General features: G+C 39.7%; 1 long non-coding RNA gene across 3 annotated transcripts; it reads right to left on the bottom strand.

The window, feature by feature from the left end:
* Positions 1-6,071: 6,071 nt before the first annotated feature.
* LOC137166843 (uncharacterized) lies at positions 6,072-12,447 on the bottom strand. 3 transcript variants are annotated; one of them, XR_010923841.1, is made up of 5 exons: positions 12,190-12,447; positions 11,849-11,982; positions 11,557-11,688; positions 9,892-10,164; positions 6,072-6,262 (listed from the first exon to the last, which is right to left on the bottom strand). It is a non-coding gene; the product is annotated as an uncharacterized lncRNA (long non-coding RNA). The 3 variants fall into 3 exon arrangements; XR_010923840.1 differs by lacking the exon at positions 9,892-10,164; XR_010923839.1 differs by lacking the exons at positions 9,892-10,164; positions 11,557-11,688 and having other exon boundaries at positions 12,190-12,443.
* Between the last annotated feature and the right edge of the window lie 111 nt (positions 12,448-12,558).

Genomic DNA, 12,558 nt, shown 5'->3' with positions numbered 1-12,558 from the left:
ATGTATAAACTGCCATGGCTTCTGGTGCACAAGTCAACTCAAGGTAAGGCTGCTGTTCAAAAGACATTAAAAAGACATTATTTGTCTCCTCCCCCTAAAAATACTCAGAGTAAGAAGAAAATGTTGCCGCATCTGCATCCAGAGAGCAGAACGAAAGACAATACGGAAGTAGAAGTATTGAATAAAAAGTACAGCAGAGCCTCCACTTAACACTTTTCTTTTCTTGCTTTTCTTTAACATGGACACCTATTTGAACCAAAGCCCGAGCCAAAACTGTCTAAATCCCAGCCTCAATGTAAGGACCAAAATTTGCTAGATTTTGCTATATTATTAGAAGTATGTTCACATGATGTTCTAGGCAGGTCACTCTTTTGGCTGAATGACTAATAAACATTGTTCTTTTGGCAATTATATCCCAATAATAACAAATTAAGAGAATTTCAGTAGATTAAAAAAAATGAGAGTTCTGTAGCACTTTAAAGATTAACAAATTTAATTTCTGCAGGCATATTAGTTTATCACCTAGTCTAGACAATGACTTGCACATTGGATTAGAGCTCGTCAAAATTTTTCAAGCTAAATGTTTTTCATTGAAAAATGCTGTTTTCAAATATGAAAATTTTTGCAAAAACCTATTCACTTTTGAAAATAATTGTTTGTGACATTTTTTTTTTGGTAAAACTTTTTAATGTTTTTTCAGTCCTGGCAATGGGAAAAACGACCAGAGGTCAAATTCTTGTGAATTCCTGTTTACTTTAACTAATGGTCTCTGTTATTGATATAGCTATGGAAATGTAACCTTGTCTTCCCTGCTATAGCGATAAATCTGATTGCTAAGAGAATTTGTATTTTTCTGTTCTTTCCTCTCTTTTAGAAAAAAGAGAATGTAAATCCTGGAAGGTGTCACCTACAAAAACCCAACAGTGAATAACTTAAAGATTATTAGCAAAATGCCACCAACTCCACTCACATAGAATACGTGTGTGTGGGATTCATGTTGTATTGGCTCAGGTCATTATTCCATCAAGTCTACAGCTGGGTGACGTGAGCTATTTTCAGCAAACAAGTGTCAGTGTCTGTGTAATGCTGGGATATGAGGAAAGAGCATGGCAGGTACTGAGCAAAATGTGTTTCTTTGCGTGTGTGGCAGCGTTTGTAGCTCAGTAAGGAACATTTGTAAAACAGAATATTTACGACAACTTATAGGCCTGGTTCAGTTACTCTAATGGGAGTAGGAACAGGGCTGGTATTTCAGTGCTAATGCAACTGCACCCTTATAATTATGTATTTCAATTGCATATGGTATTTTCTACCTTTTAGGCCAAAAATAGAGAAGGTGTAATCAGGTGCACCTCCACTAAAATCACAGGTTGAGCCCATTGACAGGAGGTCTGGATTTTAACTCCCATCTTAAGCAGCTGTGAATTTGTATGTGTACTGTTGCTATATTTCAGCACAGAGGTGGATGCTTAACGTGCTGTAGGGTATTTAATGGTGCTATGTAAATGTAAGACCAGTGCCAGGTATTGAAATGATAGGGCACATAAAATTACAAAGAAGCAAAAAATGAGCTGAAAATTAACTAGATTTTTTTAAAAAGAGCAGAAACTAGAAAAACCTCAAATTTCATATGTCACACTTTTCTTTCTTCTTTGATTTCAGTGGCGTTACTCTGGATTTACAGTGATGTCAATGAAATCAGAATCTAGCTATAAACCTACTGACATTTGTTCTAAAGTCCGACAGCTTTTGTTAATTTACACTGCTAACTTTAATTGAATATCCTTCCCAACTCAATTTGCCAAGCAACCCTATTGTATTCATGTCTCCCTGAAAGATTGAATTCTACAGCACCTCGTGGAAAACCTTTTTAAGAAGATGCTTCCACATTAACCTTTCTTCTGGGCTTTTCCGTGCATTTTGTCTGCTTTGTCTTGGAAGCTCTAGATAGTGAATAGATTAATTTTGTGTCTTGTACAGCACCCAGCACAACTGTTGACATGTAACAAACAATAATAATTAGCATTCAATTTGAGTTTCACAAATTATTGGTGATCCCAAACACAGCTGTGGAAACTCAGGTTACTCAGTTTTTGCTCAGGTAAACTCCTAGCATGGGATTCAGAAAGGTTTTTAGGCACCACTACAATCCACAAAATTTCCACTCAACTGCCACCTAACCCTGCCACTGCCTAAAGTTGCTAGGAGCCTATGTTTTTGCAGTGAAAGTTCCCTCGGCGCCTATATTTCTGCCCCTAGCATGCACCCTAGTGCCTCACACTAGGAGACCCTTTACCCTCCACGTAGGGTGACCAGATGTCCCGATTTTATAGGAACAGTCTTGATATTCTGGGCTTTTTCTTATATAGGCACCTATTACCCCCCAACCCCTGTCCTGATTTTTCATACTTGCCACCTGGTCACGCTACCTCCAATCCCAGCTATTTTGTGGGAGCTTGCCTGAGGGACAGGATAAAGTAGCAGCCTCTCAGCACACCTAGTGGACCGGGCCCTGCATGCAATTTAGGCAGCCAAACACCTATCTTCCCGTTTCATGACTCACAAGGAGAGGCAGGTACTTCCCTGCAGCCCAAACTTGGTGCCAAACTCCGAGAGGGGGTGGGGCTTAGAACACACCCCGTTTATTAGCATCTCCTATTGCCTAGCTTAGGCAGCTCCCTGCCTAGCATGTGTTGGCTTTGTGGATCACATTCTAAAGCACTTATCTCTTCCCAGGCATTATACAGGAAGCCTAAGCACCTAACTAAAGTGTTGTGGATTGCTGTGTTCCTGTGATTCCTTAGGTGCTTAAAAGATCGTTTTGTGGAGCTGGGCTTTATTACCTGAGTAAAAACTGAATAAGAATCTCAAAGATTGGAAAGCCATGTTCTGTCTATTCAAAATATTCTTCAGCCCCATCTGTTCCAGATTCACAGCAATTGTTATATTGTGGCTCTCTGGATAGCAAATTCATATAGTGTGTTGCCTGTCAGTCTTGAATAGCTCTGCCAACACTTTCATACACATATTATCTATAACCACAAGGAATTCCAAGTTGTGTTCTGTGTGGTGTGTTCTGGTCTGCATTATGTGGATCTGTAAATAGCGCAATGCCCTTCTGAACTCAGGTATATTGGTGAGATGGACAGCTTGGCAACTGGATACTTAGTGTTTTTCTGGCAGAAGTGTGGTTGCCTCTTTATATATATTATAAATGTCTTTCAAGGAAATAGGCCACAGGCATTGCTCCTCAGTTCCTCCAGGATGAACGTAATATTTTTAAATGCCATTTTTATATTTCCTTGGCAGCGATGATAAATCTGACTAGGTAAGTATTTCTGAAGTTCAGACACCTCAATAAGAACTTTAAGGGCATGCATTGCAAACCATATGTTACCATTAAAACAAGGAACCACCTGAATGGAAAAGAAGTTGAATTTAAGAAAAAACTGTGGAAAATCAAGCTAATCAGAGTGCATCGGCAGGCAAGTCCAGGCTGAGCAACGCAAGGAATTTATTGCAGCTCACCCAGCATGTTGTGTACATCAGTAAAGCTGAGTTAGAAAGGCTAGAAAATGAATTTAAGCACTCCCTTCTTATTGTCCAAAATTTGGTGCAGGGTGGTATAATTTCCATTCCCTTGCACCAGTTTAGTCACGCAGTGTTGCTGCTGCTTTTCACTCCCTGGTATTTAAAGTAGGAAAAAGCAGCTTTAAAATCCATTAGCAGCCACCAGAAGCCCAGGCTTTTCATGGAGTCTCAGTACATCCCTCATCTGTCCAGACTACACCCTAGCCATATCCATGCACATTTTGGGCATCATTGCCGTCCCATAACGCCACAGTCCTTGGCAACGAGGAGACTAAAGTTGGTTTCTACTGCTGGAACCTTATTCTCTTTTAAAATATGCTTTGGGGCCCGGGGCTGAATTTAGCCTCACAAATATTAGCCTTAATACCTGCTGTGGTAAGAGCACCCAAACTGGAGTCTGCAATGAATTGCTAGTGGATGATGTTACTGTAAATGCAGTGAGAGCCATAATGATGATGTGACCTCCCAGCCACGTAAAGGTCAAAAGAGTTTTATTTCTAGGGCAAACTTAAACAAAACAAACCTCCAGAAATTGTCAACCAGCATACTGAAGAGTTTACTCATGATTCCATTAGAGAGGTGAATGGGATCAAGTCTCCAAAGAAAACTCTGAACATTTTCCTTCCTCTACAGATGTTTGATCACAAGCAGAGACAGATTATGTTTTAAATTCTCTTTCACATTGCTTCAGTCTTTATTTGTTAGACATGATCAAGCTTGAGAGCCCCACATTTGCTTCTCTTTCCCTTGCATTCCACTTGCATCTGCAATCATTTATATACATAGACATTCAGACAAGATTTTTAAAAGTCGCCAGTGATTTTTGGATAGCTTGTTTTTTGGGTGCATAACTTGAGTCTGATTTTGAGAACTGCTGTGCACCCTCAGTGTTCATTTACTTCTATTGGAGTTCTGGATGGGTGCTGAACACCTCTGAAAAATAGGGCCTCAAGTATCTCACGTTAAGCCCCCAAAAACAGCGACCACTTTTAAATTTTTGGTCTTGATAACTGTGTTCTAGTGATTGTGGGGCTTCACTTCCCTATTTACCAGGCTCAGAATTATGCGGTATTAACCTTCATTGCAAGTTCCTTGAGATGGGACTATGTCTGCTTACACCCCATAATATTAATTATATGCTTTCACTATAGCAGTAACCTTGACCAGATGGCCCCTAAAAATTATGTGGAGGGTAGTGGATGTCCGGCTCCCATCAAAACTCAGGAGGGAATAAAAAGAGCCACTAAGTTCCTGGAGGTGAACAGGCCATGGAGCCCCCCCATATGATAAGGAGGGTTCTCTGGGATCTGGCTGCAAGAGACACTTTTGGAATGGGACTTTCTTGGAGGTTTGATTTAATTTAGAATCTGAATCTTCAAGTGAATATCTTGGCTTGGTCCAGTGCCAACCCTGGCAGCAAGCAGATCCTGTATGATTTGCACAGCTCTGATAAATCTATATCCTTGGTATAGCAGCCAGACCTAATAAATATCTGTCATGTGTATCAGCCAACCTACAAAGGCTGCAACACACTCAAAATCCCAGTTGATGAGCTGAGGAAAAAAAGGCAGAACTGAGTTTTTTAGGATCAGAGCTGAGGGTGTGAATATGACACTTTCCCACTGCTTCCCTTCAAATTTCATTCTTGTGAGGCAATTAGATTGGCTTGGCAGCCCAGGGTGTGGCATCTTTGATTCTACAAAGCCAGTATTCTGGGCTTCTGCTTATTTTGCTCCCGGCCATCAGATAAGATTTACAACTTTTGCAGTTCTCCTTTTTGCTTCCCACGCTGTTATTGCAAATCTCTGAATATACAGTATGTCACTGATTGACATTTAAAAAAAAATGGTAACACTAGTATTCTTTAACTACCGTATTAGCTGCATTTAACCACCATGGTGACATTAGGTTTGGTCCCATTAATCTCTCTCTTTACTAATACGGCATAGGGGAAGTAATGCTTGAGAATGTAGAAGAGCCTGTGACACCAGATTTGAGCTAATATTTTAAATCCCAAATAAACATGCCCCTTCTTGATGTCTCAGGATGGGCATCCTAAAACTGAGGCACCCAAAATTACTAGTCACTTTTGAAAATCTTGGCTTAAAGAATTGATAGTGTATTTGATTACAATATATTATCCCATTGAATAACTGAACTGTACCTTGGGCCACAATTTGTGCTCAGTTACACCGGTGTAAATCTGAAGCCACACCAGCTTCCACTGTAGCACTAAATCAATGGAGTTACCCGAGACAGACATCAGCATAAAGGAGTACAGAATTTTTCTCCTTGTGTTTGGGAGTAGCAGTGTGCAATCTGTCTCCATCTGTTGCTTAGTCATCTGCATCACACCCAGCACAGTTGGCACTGAAACCCCAAGAAGGGATTCAGGACACAAGTTACATCACATGTGGGGGGGAAGGGAGCAGAGGGAGATGTGGACCAACTGAGAAATTTCATAGGCTGTAAAAACTGTAGAATATCAAATAGAATCCTTTAATTCAATGAAAATTGACTATTCCTGGTGTTGTCCCATCCTTCTAAATAGTTTACAGCTGGGTACATTTTCCCTTTAGGTTCCAGTAATGCCATCAAATGGATATGGGTGATCCTTAGTGTTACAGAGCAGTGTCATCAGCTCTTTTCATTTCCTTTTAACCTTCCTTCCCTGAAAAACATGTTCATTTCTCTTTTATTCCAGGATGCACTATTTTAATCCATTTACTCCAGGAGACCCAATATTCTTAGCTCTAAAACAGAGGAATTCAAGTGGAATATCTTAGAAACATGCAGTGCCATAAAAAAGGTCTTCTCTTTCCTCTCCGTTCGCTGAAGTTTTCTAGACTTACATCCTTGATCAAATTCGAAAGTACTCAACTATCCTGTTGTTAATGGACATGGTAGGATCGTTTTAAATCTGGAAGGATCTTAACAGTTTTTTTGGGTGGGATTCAGTTTATCAGACATAGATCCCAATTGTTTATAGTTGAATGGTTGTGTGTGTGCACAGTGCATTGTACGTGCACACTTTCTGAAAGAGAACTAAGTTAATAATCACTTACAACATGTTTTTATGATATTACATTTATATTACATTAATTTGACTAACAGTATAGGATTATCTTTTTTTTGGCTGTATAATCTGACCAGTTGTCTGTAATCTCTCTCTCTCTCTCTCTCTCTTTGAGGTCTGATCTTGCAAGATACTCAGCATCCTTGATTCCCATTAACTTCAGTGCAAGTTCACTCAGCACATCATAAGATCAGGTTCAGAAAGGACTTTAACCATAGGAAAGAAATAATATGAAACTTGTATGCTATTTTGGAGATGGCATCAAGTCTAAATTCCTATACGTGCTTGTTATGATACCATGATTGTATCACCATCCTTTGCTTCATTTATACTAATGAATCTTAAGCACTCACAATGCTATCAAACCTACTAGCATCACAATCCTTACTGCAAGCTTTAGGAAATTCCAACACTTGGTACTAATGGGTTAACTAACTCCTTCCATTTGAACATCCCTGTGTTCTGTGATTTAGCAGAGGAATTTGTAAAACAGATTTTGGCCAAGTTTTTATTGACAGCTTATTTTAAAGCAGTGAAAACATCAAAAGGAAAAAGGAAATATGTCAAAAGTCTAAGCCATTTATCAGATCATCAGCTCCTTCCAAGTCTCATCACTTAAGAGAAACCAAAAAAGACAGGAGATGATGGAGATATAAATCCAGTTGAGCATGACAAATTTTTCAAGGTGTTTGAGTTTAATACACCTTTGCTGGATGGCAAGCATTATTGATGTTGTTTTTGGAAAATTCCATTCTTAAGAATAAAAGATTTATTAATGTTAAAAACATCTGTTAAACAAAAAAAGGAAAATATTTTTCAAACTCCTTTTCTTTTACCTCCTACAGCGCAGAATATTTTAACAATGTTGCTTCCAGTCACAACCAAAGAAGACAGCGAGAGTTGTAGAGTATCATTTCCTAACTAAACCAGCTGTAGCATCAGAAAAGCTTGACTTAAAACAAAAATTGCTTCTGAACAAATTATGGCCAAATTTTCAAAAGTGGTCACTAATTTTTAAGCTTCAAGTTTTAGGTACTCAATGATAGACACCAAAGCCTTGATTAACATCGAAGCCAAAGACCCACAGCTTGGAGAGTCCAAATAAATTACCAAGTAAATTATTCACGCCAAAGGGTTGTCTCTTGAAACCTCAATATTTAACCAACAGACTAGCATTTCATAGATTTGAAGATAAATCCTTCCTCAGTTATGAGTCCTTATAACTATTAATCAACAGTTACAAGGTTATTGGGATTAAAAGGTGATCTGTTACTATTTGTAATGCTCAGGGTATGTAAAATACCCACTCTAAAGTATGTTTAGTTTATACTTCTGGTTTTGATATAGTATATCTATTTAACATATATTACCTTGTAAATAAGCACTTGTTCCTGATCTCTAGGTCCAGCTAAGCTCTTTTTAGTGCAGTATCAGAGGAGGAATAAAGGTAGCTGTACATAAAGATTGCACTCCCTCAACACTGCAAGAAGTTGGGGGCCAGTTCAACTTGCATTATTAATTAGAACAGAATCATGGCTGCTCTAATTAATGCCAGTTTGCAACTATGCCCAAGGAGCCATTACAATGGTCAGAGATTGCTAAAATGAAGCACACTGTGACTACTATGCCTTATGTCCCAACACTTCCCAAAATGGCAGAGATGGAGGGGGTGTAGAGCCGTGATAAAAGCAATGCTCCATTGACTGTTGCAGGGGCCTTCTTTAAGGTTGCTTTGTGCCACTGGAATAACTCAAGGTAGCTTTATCAGAGGATAGGCTCAGTTTTTTAACTTATAACCTATAATACGCAATTGTTTATAGTCTTAGATTATGCTAGCGTTCTGTCTACTTAACGATTCAAACAGTCACCTTCCTTTCCTTCCTGGTATCATCAGGCAAGAGTTGTGGAACTTGAGATTCTAGTAAGCCTCAAGAAAAGGAGTACATGTTCCTCCCACAGAATAGCCTTCCATTATTACTATGAGTTGGGGCATGCCTGCTTGGTTTAAGGCTAAGCTCTCAACTGAGTTAGGACACCTGTGCTTGATGACTACATCCTCTTAACTGAATGCCAAACTCCCAGGTGAACTAGGTCATAGGTTTCCTATAAATTCTATTAAATCATCCAATCCTTCTCCTTGCCGGGGGAGGATTGTTCCCAGTTGTTTCAGTGCTTTATTTAGTTTAGCTCTAGAAGTCACACCTGACTTTTTGTGGGAGACTTCTAACAGAAGGTTAGGAACCATTAGGAAAGGGATACATAGTAAGTCAGAAAATATCATAATGCCAATTTATAAATCCATTGTATGCCCACATCTTGAATACTGCATGTAGTTCTGGCTGCCCCATCTCAAAAAAGATATTATAGAGTTGGAAAGGGCACAGAAAAGGCAACAAAAATGATTAAGGATATAAAAGAGCTTCTTCTGTATTAGGACTGGGACTGTTTATCTTAGAAAAGAGACAACTAAAGGAGATATGAAATTATGAATGGCATAGTCAAAGTGAATAAGGAAGTGTTATTCACCCCTATTTACACCTAACACAAAAACCAGGGGTCACCCAATGAAATTAATAGGCAGCAGGTTTAAAAGAAATAAGGAAATACGTCTTCACACAACACACAGTCAACCTGTGGAATTCATTACCAGGGGATATTGTGAAGGCCAAAAGTAAAATTGGGTTAAAAAACCAATTAGTTAAATTCATGGTGGGTACGTTCGTTAATGGCTATTAGCCAAGATGGTCATTGAATCAATCCCAGGCTCTGGGTGACCCTAAACCTCTGACTGCCAGAAGCTGGGACTGGACAACAGGGGATGGATCCTTAAATAATTATCCTGTTCTATTCATTCCTTTTGAAGCATCTGGCACTGGCCACTTTCGGAAGACAGGATACTGGCCTAGATGGACCATTGGTCTGATCCAATATAGCCGTTCTTATATGGTCTAATACATCCCAGCTTCTGGAAGATTAGTTCTGGCTGCCTGTGTGATTGCCTCTGCTTCTGTGACCATGACCTCCCATAACAACTGTATTCCATCAGAACAAAAACCGTCAAACAGGCCCAGGCACATGACAATGAGAGACAGAACCAAGGATGTGGAATTCACTGCCAGAAACATTAAGAACATTGCTAACCTTGCTGCGTTCAGAGCAAAACCTGCCTTTCCCAAATAGTACCCTCATTCTGCCAGACTCATTTAGACCCTGTCTACACTTACCTCCAGGATTTGGTGGCAGTCGACAGGAATTACGCAAGCTACACAAAAAACTTGCGTAACTCCCATCAACTTCTGGGCTCCTCTTCTGCGCGCCGTCTTCACTGCACTGCGCCGACGGGAACCGCATTCCCATCGACGCAGCGCTACGCCACTTGCGAAGGTGGTCTTAGTACGTCGATTTCTGGATTGACTGAGCGGGTCTTCACTAACCAGTCGATCCAGAGAAATTGATCTGATGGCGGCGACTTTGCCGCCATCAGTGTAGCCATAGCCCTAAAAACAAAACAAACCACACCACCTAAGCTGGATTCCTGATGGCAGAAAAGGAAGAGAGAACAGTGTCATCTTTTAACTCACAAGAGGTGTTCATATACTGTCGTGGTAAGGGCCTTATAAACCTGAACCGAAGAACAAAATATCCATTTCTTAATTATATTCAAACTCTCCTATTTTGACACTCCTTTTTATTATGCTAACAATTCATCTTCTTCTGTGTACAATATCTGTGCACTCTTATATCCCCGTTAGTCATCATTTAGAAAAGCTATACGTATATAACTCATCTTTTCTCACATGCCATTCTTTCCAGTCACTATTTTTATTTTTCATGGGTTCACACCCTATAATTTGTCACTTGTTGGTTAATGAGGTACCTAAAAATTAACATAATAGCTCACATACAGTTGCATCAGAGTTGATAGAGGGGACAATTTCCTCCCTGTTCCTGATGCCTTTGTGTATGCAGCCCAAAACGACATAATTCCCCTTTTTCCCTGCCATATTAGCTTGCAAATTCCAGACTTATACAGGTGTAATTAAGACTAGAATCTAGCCCATTGCGTATTTTCTGAACAGCCCTTCTTCTGAAGCTCATTTGTTGACTTTAACAATTGGCTATGTAGCACTTAGCCTTTACTGACAGTTATGTACAAAATACCTATTTTTAAAGTTATTTTGTCTGTGTTTATTCAGTTCACCTTGAGAAGTTATTCCTAGTGTCATCTGATTTCACTTTTGTCATTAAACTTTTAGCAGGTGTTGCATTATTACCCAGCTATATAGCTATAGAATTTAAAAATACTAGTATTACTATTTAAAAGTAAATTTTAAATTGTAAAGACTATTATAATAGGAAATATGGCATTAGAAAATACATTGCATAATAGGTATCATTAAGATCTTAACATACAATAAAACCATTTTACTCTTTGTGCCAGCTTAGCCATTTCAAAGTAGAAGTTGAACTTTGAGGAAGGCCATGGTTAATAGGGAAGGGTGAAGAGAGCAGGAGTAAGCAAATTTTTATTTGTAAGTGCTTATTTAGAAACACCTGGAACATTTATCAAAATTGTTATAGAAAAACAGAAATGGAATTCTACACCGTAACATCCTGTTTAGCCTTTGTACCAAATAAACTTACTGAAGAACCAGTCATATAATTTCATAGAACTTTTCTAGAAAGTTTAATAATTACCTACATGGGACATTTCTAGGATAAAGTCACTCATGCAATGACCAAGCCCAATATGTCTTAAATAAAAGAAATTGGTGTCAATGAACAGAAATAATCTGAGAGTTACTTGTTTTCAAGTGTTTGCCCCCAAAATGATGAAAAAAGAACAAATGAATAGTATTCAGGCTTATCAACTGGCATCTCAAAGTTACCTAAGTAAATTGAGGGAAGTTAGAGGTCTTCTCCTGAGATTCTAGAAGCAACTAGAGGTGGTGCTGCTTGATCTTGTCCAGCAACTTTCAGCCAGCGCCCAAAACAGGTACATGTCTTCTTCTCCAATGACCCTGTGATTAGCATAGCTGCTATATTTTCATCCTGGAAAATTTACTTAAAGCATGGCTCTCTCTCTCTCTCCCTTCCTCCCTCCCTCCCCCCTCCAGTTCTGGGACCAGGGAATGTGTAAAGTTGTGCTTTCTTAATATTTTTCCTTATCTCTGCTCTTACCGCAATTAGTGTCTCCCATCCTTTCACTGATCTGTATCAGTAGCTGGGATCCTGTACCTGTTTTCTGCAGTCATATTTGGAGCTTGATTATCCACTTCTGCCAACACACCACCAGATCAGTAAGTAGCAGACCACTGTTACAGCAAAAGAAATGTAATTTGATTCCTTATAATTATTGTATAAATCAACAGTCATAAGGTCAGGAAAGCTAAGGTTTATTACGATTTGTATTGCTTAAAACAATGTAGTAAGTAAAAGCATATCAAGTCTGTAAGTTGGAACTACATTCACCTCTTAAAAAAGGGGAAAATACTTTCCTTACATACAAGAAAACTACTTACACCCTCCCCGGGAAGGGACTTTCCACAGCTGAGAGCTCTGGCACAGCTGGTCTAAACCTGTGTGAACTTGGTTCAATATCTAACACGGGTTGGTAAAACGGGCCAGTTACTTGCGCCCTTCTGCCTGTAATGAAGGAGAGCCCCAGTGACAATGACGGGAGACGTTTCTATTCAATGGCCGTCACCACAGGCTGCTGCCGCCGACTGCGCACGCCCCTCTACTCCCGCCCGCAGTGCTTTGCACGGCCCCCGTGTGAATGTAGCCACAACCCACAAACGCTTCACGGCGGCGGGAGTTGAGCGGGGGAGGGGCAGGGCCCCAGGCCAGACCAGCCACCCGCCGGCAGAGGAAGCCCTGAATCCCGCTGC

The sequence above is a fragment of the Emydura macquarii genome, unplaced genomic scaffold (genome assembly GCF_026122565.2).
Source record: "Emydura macquarii macquarii isolate MOO-44397 ecotype Brisbane River unplaced genomic scaffold, CSIRO-AGI_Emac_v2 contig_2897, whole genome shotgun sequence".
Taxonomy (NCBI): domain Eukaryota; kingdom Metazoa; phylum Chordata; order Testudines; family Chelidae; genus Emydura; species Emydura macquarii.
Note: the sequence above shows the minus strand (reverse complement) of the source record. Positions and strands in the feature narration are given on the sequence as shown.